A 16,158-nucleotide genomic window follows, 5' to 3' on the forward strand; every position below is an offset into this window, starting at 1 on the left:
CCTCTAGATGAGAAGACCTTTTGCAGGCTGCGTAGTGAGCTAAATGTCTTAGATTCGCTAAACTTGGATTGATTTATAGCATACATGTGTTTTATGCCTTGATCATGTTCCTCATGCGTTTTGTTGTTTATGTATGGTGCTCAAGTTGTACAAGCACTCCCCGGACCTCATAAGTCCATTTGCAAGTGATGCACATATTTAGGGGGAGTTGTGCTACAACTTGATCCTTTGAGACTAACCATGTGCTTGAGTGTTCTTAATTTAGTCTCAAAGGTGGATTGAAAGGGAATGTTGGACTTGGACCATGAAAGACTTCCACTGCACTCCGATGAAAGAGTAACTAACTCCAAGTTCATCTTCATGCTCTTATTGCCCTTTTTACTCTTAATTGAAGATTTAGGTGAGGCAATGGGGTTTAAGGGCCAAGATTGATCCCGTTTTGGTGCTTGATGCCAAAGGGGGAGAAAATAAGGCCAAAGCAACAAATGGATCAGCTACCACTTGAGAATTTTGAAAGTAGTAGAATAGAGCTTTTGGTTTGTCAAAAATCTCTTATTGGTTTGTCAAAAATCTCTTATTGTCTCTTTTGTCAAAAGTTGGCCTCTTGTGGGGAGAATGGTTGATTATGGGAAAAAGGGGGAGTTTTTGAAATCTTTGATCAATTTCTCTTTGAACAACTCTCTTTATGTCTCAACAAGTGTGTTTGACTTAGAGATAGGAAATTGAGTTTGATTTGCAAAAACAAAACCAAGTGGTGGCAAAGGATGATCCAAATATGCCAAATTTGAACAAAACAAATTTGTGTTCTCATTTGCATTGATGTTGCACTTCTTTAATTGCTTTTTGTTGTGTTGGCATTAATCACCAAAAAGGGGGAGATTGAAAGGGAAATGTACCCTTGGGACATTTCTATAAGATTTTGGTGATTAAGTGTTCCACACAAATGCTTTGAGTAATATTTGTGCCAAAGACTTAAGAAGTGCAAATCAAGAGTAAAGGTATGTTTCTAAGACTTAGTACATTGTTTTGGAGACTAATGTATTGTGTCTAAGTGCTAGAAACAGGAAAAGACCAGTTTGGAAAAGACTTGGCTGAGCAGCCAAGGCTCTGCGCAGTCTGGGTGCACCGGACAGTGTCTGGTGCGCCAGGCTGGCTCTGGCGAACTGGCTGCTCTCGGGTTTCATCGGCGGCGTACGGCTATAAATCACCGGACTGTCCGGTGGTGCACCGGACTGTCCGGTGAGCCAACAGTCGGTTGGGCCAACGGTCGGCCGTATAATCCGCGCGCGACGCGTGGCAGAGCCAACGGTCAGAAAGGGGGCACCGGACTGTCCGGTGTGCACTAGACAGTGTCCGGTGCGCCAACGGCTCTGAATCTCCAACGGTCAGCTTCGCCAAAGAAGAAAAGAAATCTGCACCGAACAATGTCCGGTGGTGCACCGGACTGTCCGGTGCGCCAGGCGACAGAAGGCAAGAATTGCCTTCCTGGAATGCTCTCAACGGCTCCTAGCTGCCTTGGGGCTATAAAAGGGACACCTAGGCGCATGGAGGAGTACACCAAGCATTCTCTAAGCACCAAGACTCCAATTCCGCGCATTTGATTCTTTGTGATAGCAACTAGAGCTCCATTTGAGTAGAGAACTCTTTGGGTTGTGTTGTGAGCTCGAGTTGTGACTTGTGTGCGTGTTTGTGCTCTGATTTTGTGTCTTGTGTGTGTTGCTCATCCCAGCCTTACATTCGTGCTTCTTTGTGAACATCAAATTGTAAGGGCGAGAGGCTCCAAGTTGTGGAGATTCCTCGCAAGCGGGATATAGTAAAAAGCAAAACACCATGGTATTTAAGTGGGTCTTTGGACCGCTTGAGAGGGGTTGATTGCAACCCTCGTCCGTTGGGACGCCACAACGTGGAGTAGGCAAGTGCTGGACTTGGCCGAACCACGAGATAAACCATTGTTCCTGTCTGTGTTGATCTTCTTGTGGTTATCGTGTCTTGCAAGAACTCCTCTCTAGCCACTTGGCTTTATTGTGCTAACTCCTAATCAAGTTTTGTGGCATTAAGTTTCAAGTTTTTACAGGATCACCTATTCACCCCCCCCCTCTAGGTGCTCTCACCTTCCTATAGCTCTTTTTCTTTTCCCTCCTCCCATGCTTTTCTTGTGCCTAGTCATTTTCATTATCAGAGCATTGAGCTATAAAATGACCAGTCTTACCGCATTTGAAGCAGGAGTGTTTTATCCTTGACTTGTTCTTGTTGAGGTACTCCTTGCGTCCTTTCAGTGTGGTCTTGAAGCGTTTGATGATTAGGGCCATCTCATCCTCATTAAGCCCGGCAGCCTCCACTTGTGCTACCTTGCTAGGTAGCGCCTCTTGCTGTTGGTTTCTTTGAGGGCAACGGGATGTGACTCGTAGATGGGTAGTGGACCATTTAGGGCATCGTCCACGTATCGTGCTTCTTTCACCATTGTACACCCGCTTACGAATTTTTCGAGGATTTCCTCGGGCGTCATCTTGGTGTACCTGGGGTTCTCACGAATAAGATTTACAAGATGGGGGTCAATAATTGTAAATGACATGAGCATGAGTCAGACGACATCATGATCCGTCCATCTTGTACTCCCATAGCTTTGGATTTTATTGACCAGGGTCTTGAGCCTATTGTAGGTCTATGTTGGCTCCTCTCCCTTGATCATCGCGAACCTCCCCAACTCGCCTTCCATCAGTTCCATCTTGGTAATCATGGTGGTGTCATTACCCTCGTGAGATATTTTGAGGGTGTCCCAAATCTGTTTGGCGTTGTCCAGGCCGCTGACCTTGTTATATTCATCCCTGCAAAGAGATGCTAGAAAAACAGTAATGGCTTGGGCATTTTTATGAATTTATTCATTAATAAACACAGGGTTATCAGTACTATCAAAGTGCATTCCATTTTCTACAATTTCCCAAATGCTAGGATGGAGAGAAAATAGGTGACTACGCATTTTATGACTCCAAAAAGAATAATCCTCTCGATCAAAGTGTGGGGGTTTTCCAAGTGGAATTGATAGAAAATGAGCATTCGAATTGTAAGGGATGCGAGAGTAATCAAAGGAGTAATTTTGATTAACCGTTTTCTTTTTCGATGAAGGGTCTTCATCGTCGTCATCCCTTGGTGAGGAAGAGGAGGTGTCGCTGTCGTAGTAGATAATCTTCTTGATGCGCCTCTTCTTCTTCCTGTCCTTCTTCTTGTGACTCGAGCCTGAGTCAGAGGGCTTGTCCTCTCTTGGCTTGTTGAAGAGGGACCCCTTCTCCTTATCGTTGGTCACCATCCCCTTGCCCTTAGGATCCATCTCTTCGGGCGGTTAGACCCTTTAATGAAGAGTACGGCTCCGATACCAATTGAGAGCACCTAGAGGGGGGTGAATAGGTGATCCTGTGAAAATTCAACACTAAATAGCCAACACTTGGTTATGAAATGTTAGCGCAATCAAAACCAGGTTGCTAAAGTATGGACTTTAAAAGAAAACCAATCACAATGAAGATGGACACAAGACACAGTGATTTTTATCCCATGGTTCGGCCGATGCCTACTCCACGTTGTGGTGACCTCCTTCGGTCAAGGATTGCACTCAATCCCTCTCAAGTGATCCAATGATCAACTTTGAGTACCATAGTTTTCTTCCTTAGCAGTCTTTTCCCGTTTGCGAGGAATCTTCACAAATTGGAGCCTCTCTCCCTTATAATCTTTGATCACAAGAGAAGCACAAGAGTAAGGGAGGGAAAGCAACACATGCAAGACTCAATTCGCAGCAAACACACACACAAGCCAAGACGTGAGCACAAAACATGGCGCAGGGAGTTCACAACTCAAATGGTGCTCAAATCTCTAACACAACGATCCGAATGTGTGGCGGCGGAGTCTAGGCGTCTTAGAATGATCATAGAATGCTTGGTGCAGTGCTCCATGCGCCTAGGGGTCCCTTTTATAGTCCCAAGGCAGCTAGGAGTCGTTGAAGTTCCAATTGGAAGGTAATTCTTGCCTTCTGTCGGGTGGCGCACCGGACAGTTCGGTGCACCACCGAACATGAACAGTAGTTGTCTGGTGCCCGATCTCCTTCCTTATCGGGCGAAGCCAACCTCGGCTCGAGGCATTTTCTCTACCCCTTCTTACCCTGAAAAAGCAGGGTCACCTTGTGTCCTTAAACCTATAACCATCTTTCGGCTAACCTAGCTGAAAGGGAATTAGGCTTACACCTAGTTCCTAAATAATTTTGGTGGTTGAATTGCCCAACACAAATATTGGACTGACTAGTTTGCTCTAGTGTATAAGTTATACAGGTGCAAAAGGTTCACATCTAGCCAATAAAAAGACCAAGTGTTGGATTCAACAAAGGAGCAATAAGGCAACCGAGGGCACCTCTGGCTGGAGGCACCGGACTGTCCGGTGTGCACCGGACAGTGTCCGGTGCGCCCGTAGACTTCGTTTTCTACCCTTCGCCAGAGGACTTCGACTTCAACCCTTCGCCCTCGGGAATTCGCGGAGGCCGGCGCGCTATAATTCACCGGACTGTCCGGTGTGCACCGGACATGTCCGGTGCGCCAACGAACCGCGGCCTCCGGAACTCGTCATCCTCGGGTTTTCACGACAGCCGCTCCGCTATAATTCACCGGACTGTCCGGTGTGCACCGGACTGTCCGGTGTGCCAGCGGAGCAACGGCTCTCTGCGGCGCCAACGGCTCCCTGCGCAGCATTAAATGCGCGCGCAGCGCGCGCAGACGTCAGGGCTGCCCATACCGGTGCACCGGACATCAAACAGTGCATGTCCGGTGTGCACCGGACACCTCGGCAGGCCCACAAGTCAGAAGCTTCAACGGTCAGAATCCAACGGCAATGGTGACGTGGCAGAGGCACCGGACTGTCCGGTGTGCACCGGACTGTCCGGTGCGCCATCGAACAGAGGCTGCCAGCAACGGTCACTTTTGGTGGTTGGGGCTATAAATACCCCAACCACCCCACCATTCATTGCATCCAAGTTTTCCACTTCTCAACCACTTACAAGAGCTAGGCATTCAATTCTAGACACATTCAAAGAGATCAAATCCTCTCCAATTCCACACAAAACCCTAGTGACTAGTGAGAGTGATTTGCCGTGTTCATTTGAGCTCTTGCGCTTGGATTGCTTCTTTTCTTTCTCACTTGTTCTTGTGATCAAAACTCCATTGTAATCAAGGCAAGAGGCACCAATTGTGTGGTGGCCCTTGCGGGGAAGTTTTGTTCCCGGCTTTGATTAGCGAAGAGAAGCTCACTCGGTCCGTGGGACCGTTTGAGAGAGGGAAGGGTTGAAAGAGACCCGGCCTTTGTGGCCTCCTCAACAGGGAGTAGGTTTGCAAGAACCGAACCTCGGTAAAACAAATCTCCGTGTCTCATTTGCTTATTCGCTTGGGATTTGTTTTGCGCCCTCTCTTGCGGACTCATTTATTATTACTAACGCTAACCCCGGCTTGTAGTTGTGTTTATATTTGTAAATTTCAGTTTTGCCCTATTCACCCCCCCCCCCCTCTAGGCGACTATCAATTGGTATCAGAGCCCGGTGCTTCATTAGAGCCTAACCGCTCGAAGTGATGTCGGGAGATCACGCCAAGAAGGAGATGGAGACCGGCGAAAAGCCCACTACAAGCTACGGGAGCACTTCATCGGAAGAGTCCCGCACCAAAAGGAGGGAGAAGAAGAAGAGCTCCTCCAACAAAGGGAAGGAGAAGAAATCTTCTTCTCACCACAAAGAGAAGAAGGAAAAATCTTCTTCCCACAAGCCGCATCGGAAAGGCGACAAGCACAAAAGGATGAGGAAGGTGGTCTACTACGAGACCGACACTTCATCAACATCGACCTCCGACTCCGATGCGCCCTCCGTCACTTCTAAGCGCCAAGAGCGCAAGAAGTATAGTAAGATCCCTCTACGCTACCCTCGCATTTCCAAACATACACCTTTACTTTCCGTCCCACTAGGCAAACCACCAACTTTTGATGGTGAAGATTACGCTAGGTGGAGCGATTTAATGCGATTTCATCTAATCTCGCTCCACAAAAGCATATGGGATGTTGTTGAGTTTGGTGCGCAGGTACCATCCGTAGGGGATGAAAACTATGATGAGGATGAGGCGGCCCAAATCGAGCACTTCAACTCTCAAGTCACAACCATACTCCTTGCCTCTCTAAGCAAGGAAGAATACAACAAAGTGCAAGGGTTGAAAAATGCAAAGGAGATTTGGGATGTGCTCAAAACTGCGCACGAGGGAGATGAGCTCACCAAGATCACCAAGCGGGAAACGATCGAGGGGGAGCTCGGTCGGTTCCGGCTTCACAAAGGGGAGGAGCCACAACACATGTACAACCGGCTCAAGACTTTGGTGAACCAAGTGCGCAACCTCGGGAGCAAGAAGTGGGACGATCACGAAGTGGTAAATGTTATTTTAAGATCTCTCATTTTTCTTAATCCCACTCAAGTTCAATTGATTCGTGGTAATCCTAGATATACTAAAATGACCCCCGAGGAAGTTATCGGGCATTTTGTAAGTTTTGAGTGCATGATAGAAGGCTCGAGGAAAATCAACGAGCTTGGCGACTCATCCGAAGCCCAACCCGTTGCATTCAATGCAACGGAGGAGAAGAAGGAGGAGGCTACACCAAGTCGACAACCAATCGACGCCTCCAAGCTCGACAATGAGGAAATGGCGCTCGTCATCAAGAGCTTCCGCCAAATCCTCAAACAAAGGAGGGGGAAAGACTACAAGTCCCGCTCCAAGAAGGTTTGCTACAAGTGTGGTAAGTCCGGTCATTTTATTGCTAAATGTCCTATATCTAGTGACAGTGACCGAGGCGACGACAAGAAGGGGAGAAGAAAGGAAAAGAAAAGATACTACAAGAAGAAGGGCGGCGATGCCCATGTTTGTCGGGAATGGGATTCCGACGAAAGCTCAAGCGACTCCTCCGACGACGAGGACGCCGCCAACATCGCCGTCACCAAGGGACTCCTCTTCCCCAACGTCGGCCACAAGTGCCTCATGGCAAAGGACGGCAAAAAGAAGAAGGTTAAATCCAACTCCTCCACTAAATATGAATCTTCTAGTGATGATAATGCTAGTGATGAGGAGGATAATTTGCGTTCCCTTTTTGCCAACCTCAACATAGCTCAAAAAGAAAAATTAAATGAATTAGTTAGTGCTATTCATGAAAAGGATGACCTTTTGGACTCCCAAGAGGATTGTCTAATTAAAGAAAACAAGAAACATGTTAAGGTTAAAAAGGCTTATGCTCTAGAGGTAGAAAAATGTGAAAAATTATCTAGTGAGCTAAGCACTTGCCGTGAGATGATTGACAACCTTAGAAATGAAAATACTAGTTTAAATGCTAAGGTTGATTCTCATGTTTGTAATGTTTCAATTCCCAATCCTAGAGATAATAATGATGATTTGCTTGCTAGGATTGAAGAATTAAACATTTCCCTTGCTAGCCTTAGATTAGAGAATGAAAGTTTGATTGCTAAGGCTAAAGATTTTGATGTTTGCAAAGTTACCATTGCCAATCTTAGAGATAAAAATGATATTCTTCATGCTAAGATTGTTGAACTTAATTCTTGCAAACCATCTACATCTATTGTTGAGCATGTATCTATTTGTACTAGATGTAGAAATGTTGATATTGATGCTATTCATGATCATATGGCTTTAATTAAACAACAAAATGATCATATAGCAAAACTAGATGCTAAAATTGCCGAGCATAACTTAGAAAATGAAAAATTTAAATTTGCTAGAAGTATGCTCTATAATGGGAGACGCCCTGGCATCAAGGATGGCATTGGCTTCCAAAGGGGAGACAATGTCAAACTTAATGCCCCTCCTAAAAATTTGTCTAACTTTGTTAAGGGCAAAGCTCCCATGCCTCAGGATAACGAGGGTTACATTTTGTACCCTGCCGGTTATCCTGAGAGCAAAATTAGGAGAATTCACTCTAGGAAGTCTCACTCTGGCCCCAATCATGCTTTCATGTATAAGGGTGAGACATCTAGTTCTAGGCAACCAACCCGTACCAAGTTGCCTAAGAAGAAAATTCCTAATGCATCAAATGAACATAGCATTTCATTTAAGACTTTTGATGCATCATATGTTTTGACTAACAAATCCGGCAAGGTCGTTGCCAAGTTTGTTGGGGGCAAACACAAGGGCTCCAAGGCTTGTGTTTGGGTACCCAAAGTTCTTGTATCTAATGCCAAAGGACCCAAAACAGTTTGGGTACCTAAAGTCAAGAACTAAATTTGTTTTGTAGGTTTATGCATCCGGGGGCTCAAGTTGGATACTCGACAGCGGGTGCACAAACCACATGACCGGGGAGAAAAGGATGTTCTCCTCATATGAGAAAAACAAAGATCCCCAACGAGCTATCACATTCGGGGATGGAAATCAAGGGTTGGTCAAAGGTTTGGGTAAAATTGCTATTTCACCTGACCATTCCATTTCCAATGTTTTTCTTGTTGATTCATTAGATTACAACTTGCTTTCTGTTTCCCAATTATGTCAAATGGGCTACAACTGTCTTTTTACTGATATAGGTGTCACTGTCTTTAGAAGAAGTGATGATTCAATAGCATTTAAGGGTGTGTTAGAGGGTCAGCTATACTTAGTGGATTTTAATAGAGCTGAACTCGACACATGCTTAATTGCTAAGACTAACATGGGTTGGCTCTGGCATCGCCGACTAGCCCATGTTGGGATGAAGAATCTTCACAAGCTTCTAAAGGGAGAGCACATTTTAGGATTAACAAATGTTCATTTTGAGAAAGACAGGATTTGTAGCGCATGCCAGGCGGGGAAGCAAGTTGGAGTCCATCACCCACACAAGAACATCATGACGACCGACAGGCCGCTTGAGCTACTCCACATGGATCTATTCGGCCCGATTGCTTACATAAGCATCGGCGGGAGTAAGTATTGTCTTGTTATTGTGGATGATTATTCTCGCTTCACTTGGGTATTCTTTTTACAGGAAAAATATCAAACCCAAGAGACCTTAAAGGGATTCTTGAGACGAGCTCAAAATGAGTTCGGCTTAAGGATCAAGAAAATAAGAAGCGACAACGGGACGGAGTTCAAGAACTCTCAAATTGAAGGCTTCCTTGAGGAGGAGGGCATCAAGCATGAGTTCTCCTCTCCCTACACGCCACAACAAAATGGTATAGTGGAGAGGAAGAATCGAACTCTATTGGACATGGCAAGAACCATGCTTGATGAGTACAAGACACCGGACCGGTTTTGGGCCGAAGCGGTCAACACCGCCTGCTACGCCATCAACCGGTTATATCTTCACCGAATCCTCAAGAAGACATCATATGAACTCCTAACCGGTAAAAAGCCCAACATTTCATATTTTAGAGTTTTTGGTAGCAAATGCTTCATTCTTATTAAAAGAGGTAGAAAATCTAAATTTGCTCCTAAAACTGTAGAAGGCTTTTTACTTGGTTATGACTCAAACACAAGGGCATATAGGGTCTTTAACAAGTCCACTGGACTAGTTGAAGTCTCTTGTGACGTTGTGTTTGATGAAACTAACGGCTCTCAAGTAGAGAAAGTTGATCTTGATGAGATAGGTGAAGAACAGGCTCCATGCATCGCGCTAAGGAACATGTCCATCGGGGATGTGTGTCCTAAGGAATCCGAAGAGCCTCCAAGTACACAAGATCAACCATCCTCCTCCATGCAAGCATCTCCACCAACTCAAAATGAGGATGAGGCTCAAAATGATGAAGAGCAAAATCAAGAAGACGAGCCACCTCAAGATGATAGCAATGATCAAGGGGGAGATACAAATGATCAAGAAAAGGAGGATGAGGAAGAACCAAGACCGCCACACCCAAGAGTCCACCAAGCAATCCAACGAGATCACCCCGTCGACACCATCCTCGGCGACATTCATAAGGGGGTAACTACTCGATCTCGGGTTGCTCATTTTTGTGAACATTACTCTTTTGTTTCCTCTATTGAGCCACACAGGGTAGAGGAAGCTCTCCAAGATTCGGATTGGGTGGTGGCGATGCAAGAGGAGCTCAACAATTTCACGAGGAATGAGGTCTGGCATTTAGTTCCACGTCCTAACCAAAATGTTGTAGGAACCAAATGGGTCTTCCGCAACAAGCAAGATGAGCATGGTGTGGTGACAAGGAACAAAGCTCGACTCGTGGCCAAAGGGTATTCACAAGTCGAAGGTTTGGATTTTGGTGAAACCTATGCACCCGTAGCTAGGCTTGAGTCAATTCGCATATTATTGGCCTATGCTACTTACCATGGCTTTAAGCTCTATCAAATGGACGTGAAAAGTGCCTTCCTCAACGGACCAATCAAGGAAGAGGTCTATGTTGAGCAACCTCCCGGCTTTGAAGACAGTGAGTACCCTAACCATGTCTATAGGCTCTCTAAGGCGCTTTATGGGCTCAAGCAAGCCCCAAGAGCATGGTATGAATGCCTTAGAGATTTCCTTATTGCTAATGGCTTCAAAGTCGGCAAGGCCGATCCTACACTCTTTACTAAAACTCTTGAAAATGACTTGTTTGTATGCCAAATTTATGTTGATGATGTTATATTTGGGTCTACTAACGAGTCTACATGTGAAGAGTTTAGTAGGATCATGACACAGAAATTCGAGATGTCGATGATGGGGGAGTTGAAGTATTTTCTAGGATTCCAAGTCAAGCAACTCCAAGAGGGCACCTTCATTAGCCAAACGAAGTACACTCAAGACATTCTTGCTAAGTTTGGGATGAAGGATGCCAAACCCATCAAGACACCCATGGGAACTAATGGGCATCTCGACCTCGACACGGGAGGTAAGTCCGTGGATCAAAAGGTATACCGGTCGATGATTGGTTCATTGCTTTATTTATGTGCATCTCGACCGGACATTATGCTTTCCGTTTGCATGTGTGCAAGATTCCAATCCGACCCTAAGGAATCCCACCTTACGGCCGTAAAACGAATCTTGAGATATTTGGCTTATACCCCTAAGTTTGGGCTTTGGTACCCTCGGGGATCCACTTTTGATTTGATTGGTTATTCTGATGCCGATTGGGCGGGGTGTAAGATCAATAGGAAGAGCACATCGGGGACTTGCCAGTTCTTGGGAAGATCCTTGGTGTCATGGGCTTCAAAGAAGCAAAATTCGGTCGCTCTTTCCACCGCCGAAGCTGAGTATATTGCCGCAGGTCACTGTTGCGCGCAATTGCTTTGGATGAGGCAAACCCTGCGGGACTACGGTTACAAATTAACCAAAGTCCCTTTGCTATGTGATAATGAGAGTGCAATCAAAATGGCCGACAATCCCGTCGAGCATAGCCGCACTAAGCACATAGCCATTCGGTATCATTTTCTTAGGGATCACCAACAAAAGGGGGATATCGAGATTTCTTACATTAATACTAAAGATCAATTAGCCGATATCTTTACCAAGCCACTTGATGAACAATCTTTTACCAGACTTAGGCATGAGCTCAATATTCTTGATTCTAGAAATTTCTTTTGCTAAGCTTGCACACATAGCTCATTTGAATACCTTTGATCATATCTCTTCTATATGCTATGACTAATGTGTTTTCAAGTCTATTTCAAACCAAGTCATAGGTATATTGAAAGGGAATTGGAGTCTTCGGCGAAGACAAAGGCTTCCACTCCGTAACTCATGCTTCGCCATCACTCCGAGCAACTCTCTATTCCTTGGGAGAAATGAGCATCAAAAAAAAGGACTCTATCCTTGGGGGAGAGAGTAAAAGCTCAAAAGCAAAAGGACCGGACCTCGTCTTTGGTATAATCTTAACTCATTTACTTATGACCAAAGGGGAGGAACTTACTTCGAGGACTCTAATGATTCCGTTTTTGGCGATTCATGCCAAAAAGGGGGAGAAATGAGCCCAAAGCAAAAGGACCGCACCACCACCACCAAATTCAAAAACTTAGTGCTTTCCAAAAGTCTTTATCATTTGGTATCCTATTGTGTTCAAAAGGGGGAGAAAGTAGTATTTCAAAAATGGTATATCAAAACCCTCTTGAACACTAAGAGGTGGATCTCTTTTAGGGGGAGTTTTGTTTAGTCAAAGGAAAAGCATTTGAAATAGGGGGAGACAATTTCAAATCTTGAAAATGCTTTGCAAACTCTTATTCATGTACCTTTGACTATTTGCAAAAGATCTTTGAAATGGATTTACAAAAAGAATTTGCAAAAACAAAACATGTGGTGCAAACGTGGTCCAAAATGTTATATAAGAAAGAAACATTCCTTGCATATCTTGTAAGTAGTTATATTGGCTCAATTCCAAGTAACCTTTGCACTTACATTATGTAAACTAGTTCAATTATGCACTTCTATATTTGCTTTGGTTTGTGTTGGCATCAATCACCAAAAAGGGGGAGATTGAAAGGGAATTAGGCTTACACCTAGTTCCTAAATAATTTTGGTGGTTGAATTGCCCAACACAAATATTGGACTGACTAGTTTGCTCTAGTGTATAAGTTATACAGGTGCAAAAGGTTCACATCTAGCCAATAAAAAGACCAAGTGTTGGATTCAACAAAGGAGCAATAAGGCAACCGAGGGCACCTCTGGCTGGAGGCACCGGACTGTCCGGTGTGCACCGGACAGTGTCCGGTGCGCCCGTAGACTTCGTTTTCTACCCTTCGCCAGAGGACTTCGACTTCAACCCTTCGCCCTCGGGAATTCGCGGAGGCCGGCGCGCTATAATTCACCGGACTGTCCGGTGTGCACCGGACATGTCCGGTGCGCCAACGAACCGCGGCCTCCGGAACTCGTCATCCTCGGGTTTTCACGACAGCCGCTCCGCTATAATTCACCGGACTGTCCGGTGTGCACCGGACTGTCCGGTGTGCCAGCGGAGCAACGGCTCTCTGCGGCGCCAACGGCTCCCTGCGCAGCATTAAATGCGCGCGCAGACGTCAGGGCTGCCCATACCGGTGCACCGGACATCAAACAGTGCATGTCCGGTGTGCACCGGACACCTCGGCAGGCCCACAAGTCAGAAGCTTCAACGGTCAGAATCCAACGGCAATGGTGACGTGGCAGAGGCACCGGACTGTCCGGTGTGCACCGGACTGTCCGGTGCGCCATCGAACAGAGGCTGCCAGCAACGGTCACTTTTGGTGGTTGGGGCTATAAATACCCCAACCACCCCACCATTCATTGCATCCAAGTTTTCCACTTCTCAACCACTTACAAGAGCTAGGCATTCAATTCTAGACACATTCAAAGAGATCAAATCCTCTCCAATTCCACACAAAACCCTAGTGACTAGTGAGAGTGATTTGCCGTGTTCATTTGAGCTCTTGCGCTTGGATTGCTTCTTTTCTTTCTCACTTGTTCTTGTGATCAAAACTCCATTGTAATCAAGGCAAGAGGCACCAATTGTGTGGTGGCCCTTGCGGGGAAGTTTTGTTCCCGGCTTTGATTAGCGAAGAGAAGCTCACTCGGTCCGTGGGACCGTTTGAGAGAGGGAAGGGTTGAAAGAGACCCGGCCTTTGTGGCCTCCTCAACGGGGAGTAGGTTTGCAAGAACCGAACCTCGGTAAAACAAATCTCCGTGTCTCATTTGCTTATTCGCTTGGGATTTGTTTTGCGCCCTCTCTTGCGGACTCATTTATTATTACTAACGCTAACCCCGGCTTGTAGTTGTGTTTATATTTGTAAATTTCAGTTTCGCCCTATTCACCCCCCCCCCCCTCTAGGCGACTATCACTAGCCTCCTCTGTCCCCCCGTACCAACAAGGGGTAGTACAGGAATATTGACATGTTGTCCATCGACTACGCCTTTCGGCCTGTTCTTAGGCCCTGACTCACCCTCCGTGGACGAACCTTGTGGAGGAAACCTTGGGTTTTCGGTCGGACATTGTCCGGTGCACACCGGACAGTCCGGTGTGACCATCCGGTCGTTGGCTCGACCACGTGTCGCACGTTGATCGCGCAGACGACCGTTGGCCGCGGGCTCCGTTGGCTCACCGGACAGTCCGGTGCACCACCTGACAGTCCGGTGATTTTTAGCCGTGGCGCCTTCGCTTTTTCCCGAGAGCGACAAGTTCGTCGCCGAGCCAACCTGGGCACCGGACAGTCCGGTGCACCACAGGTTGGTGCTGGTTTGGCTGAACTTAGCCAAAACTTCTCCTGTCTGATTCTAGTTTTCTTAGCTATGTTCCTAGCACTTAGAGAGATGTGTTAGTATCCAAAAACAATTTACTAAGTCCAGAAACATACCTTGATTCTTGATTTTGCACTTCTCAACCACTTAGCACATATTAATTTAAAACCATGTGTTGGGCATCTAATCACCAAAACATTTATAGAAATGGTCCAAGGGCACATTTCCCTTTCAGCCGGTCTGGTTCAGGTTCTGCTGGACTGCGGAGGGTCCTTGGGCTTCCTCTGAGATTCAACCTTGCGTTGATGGAGCTCCTTAGACCTGGCATACTTCTCAAATAGTTGGTATAGCTCCTGTAGGCTCTTGGGTGGGTCCCTAATGCAATGATTGTATATGACGCCTGCCCGAAGACCATTGATGGCGTAGTGGATCGCTATGTGGTCGTCAACTGATGGCAGTTGCGATTTGAGCGTCAGGAATTTCCTGTAGTATTCGTGAAGGGTTTCCTTTTTCTTGCTGCTTGCAGAGGGATAGCTCGGCCAAAGCGTCTGTGTTGGGTCGGTACCCTTGGAAGTTGAGCAGGAATTTGTCGCGAAGGCCTTTCCAGGACTCGATGGACAATGGCGGTAGCCTGGTGTACCAAGTCAAGGTAGGGTCTTCGAGGGCGATGTTGAAGGACTTGGCCATAGTGGCATCGTCCCCTCCCGACGATGCAACAGCTACCTGGTAGCTCATGATGTACTGAGCCGGGTTAGTGCTGCTGTTGTATTTGGGGTAGGTGCCGGCCCTGAAGTTGGCAGGCCAGGGTGACGCTTGGAGCTGCGGAGCCAGAGGACTTCGCTCGTCGAGATAGTTGATCCCTTAGAAAGCAGCAGCTGGTGGAATGAAGGGGCCGCACTGTGACTGGAATGGGTCTCTGGCTTGAATGTGTTGATTGAGAGGCACTGGAGGTGCGAGGGGTCCGCGCTGCAGGTTGTATAAGCCTTCGCCTTGAATGAGCGTGATCTCTTGCTCCAGCTCCCGAGCTCTCTGCTCTTCATCTTGTATCATCTGGCGCACTTTGGCTTGCATGGTGATTCGTTGGCGCTTGGCTTCGAGGATTTCCTTCTGCTTTTGCATGTGATTGTTTTTTATGCGTAAAGCTCGTAGCTTTAGCTGGTCTTCGGCCGAGATGCTGATGACTTCTCCGTCCTCTATGGTGTCTTCGCCCTCTGGCGGAGCGAAGCCTGGTGGTGGTGCTTGGGGTGCGCCCTCGAAACTGCAGGTGCGCACAGTGCCGTCAGGGGTGAGGTGATCCTGGCGCTGTCTCTTGATGTTGACAGCGTCATCTTCGAAGGCCTCCTGGAGGGTGGTGTCCTCGAGGGCTTTGCCTTTCTTCTCCACCAGGAGTGCTGCCTTCACCGCGTCGTCGATGGATGCGGCGGCCTTGGACGTTGCTCTCTTGGGGAGCCATCGCGGGTTGTTTTTCGTCGCACGAACGGTGGGCGCCAAATGTTGGAACCTGCCCTCCAAGACAGGTTGATCCAACGGGAAATAAGGGAGAGAGTTTGCAAAGCTTAACACGGGATGTCAAAAGCCTTGTTTGTCCCCCTGTGTCTGGGCACAGTACAGAGGTATTTATAGGTACTCGAGGGGCCGCTTGTCCCTATCAAAGACATTTAGACCCTCGAGTACCTGGTTTATCCCCAGAATATTCCCACGAGGGGGGTTACAGATAGTCATTACGGTAAACTTTATTACAGACACGGCCCTAATCACGCATGCCCACGCGGGGTCCAATGCCCACGCGGGGCCCAACTCTGTGGGCCGAACCGCACATGGGCCTCTCTCGGTGGTGAGGGAGTGGGAGGTCCTGTAGTCTTCGGCGGAGCCTTCGTCTTGTCACGTGTGAGCGAAGGGGGTCGAATAGGCCTCTATCCGGTTAGCGCACTTGGCCTGTCCGGTGGGTTCTGTGGATCCACCCTTCGCCTGCGCAAGGCGAGGACGAAGTCGTAGAGC

The sequence above is a fragment of the Zea mays genome, chromosome 9 (genome assembly GCF_902167145.1).
Source record: "Zea mays cultivar B73 chromosome 9, Zm-B73-REFERENCE-NAM-5.0, whole genome shotgun sequence".
Lineage (NCBI taxonomy): Eukaryota > Viridiplantae > Streptophyta > Magnoliopsida > Poales > Poaceae > Zea > Zea mays.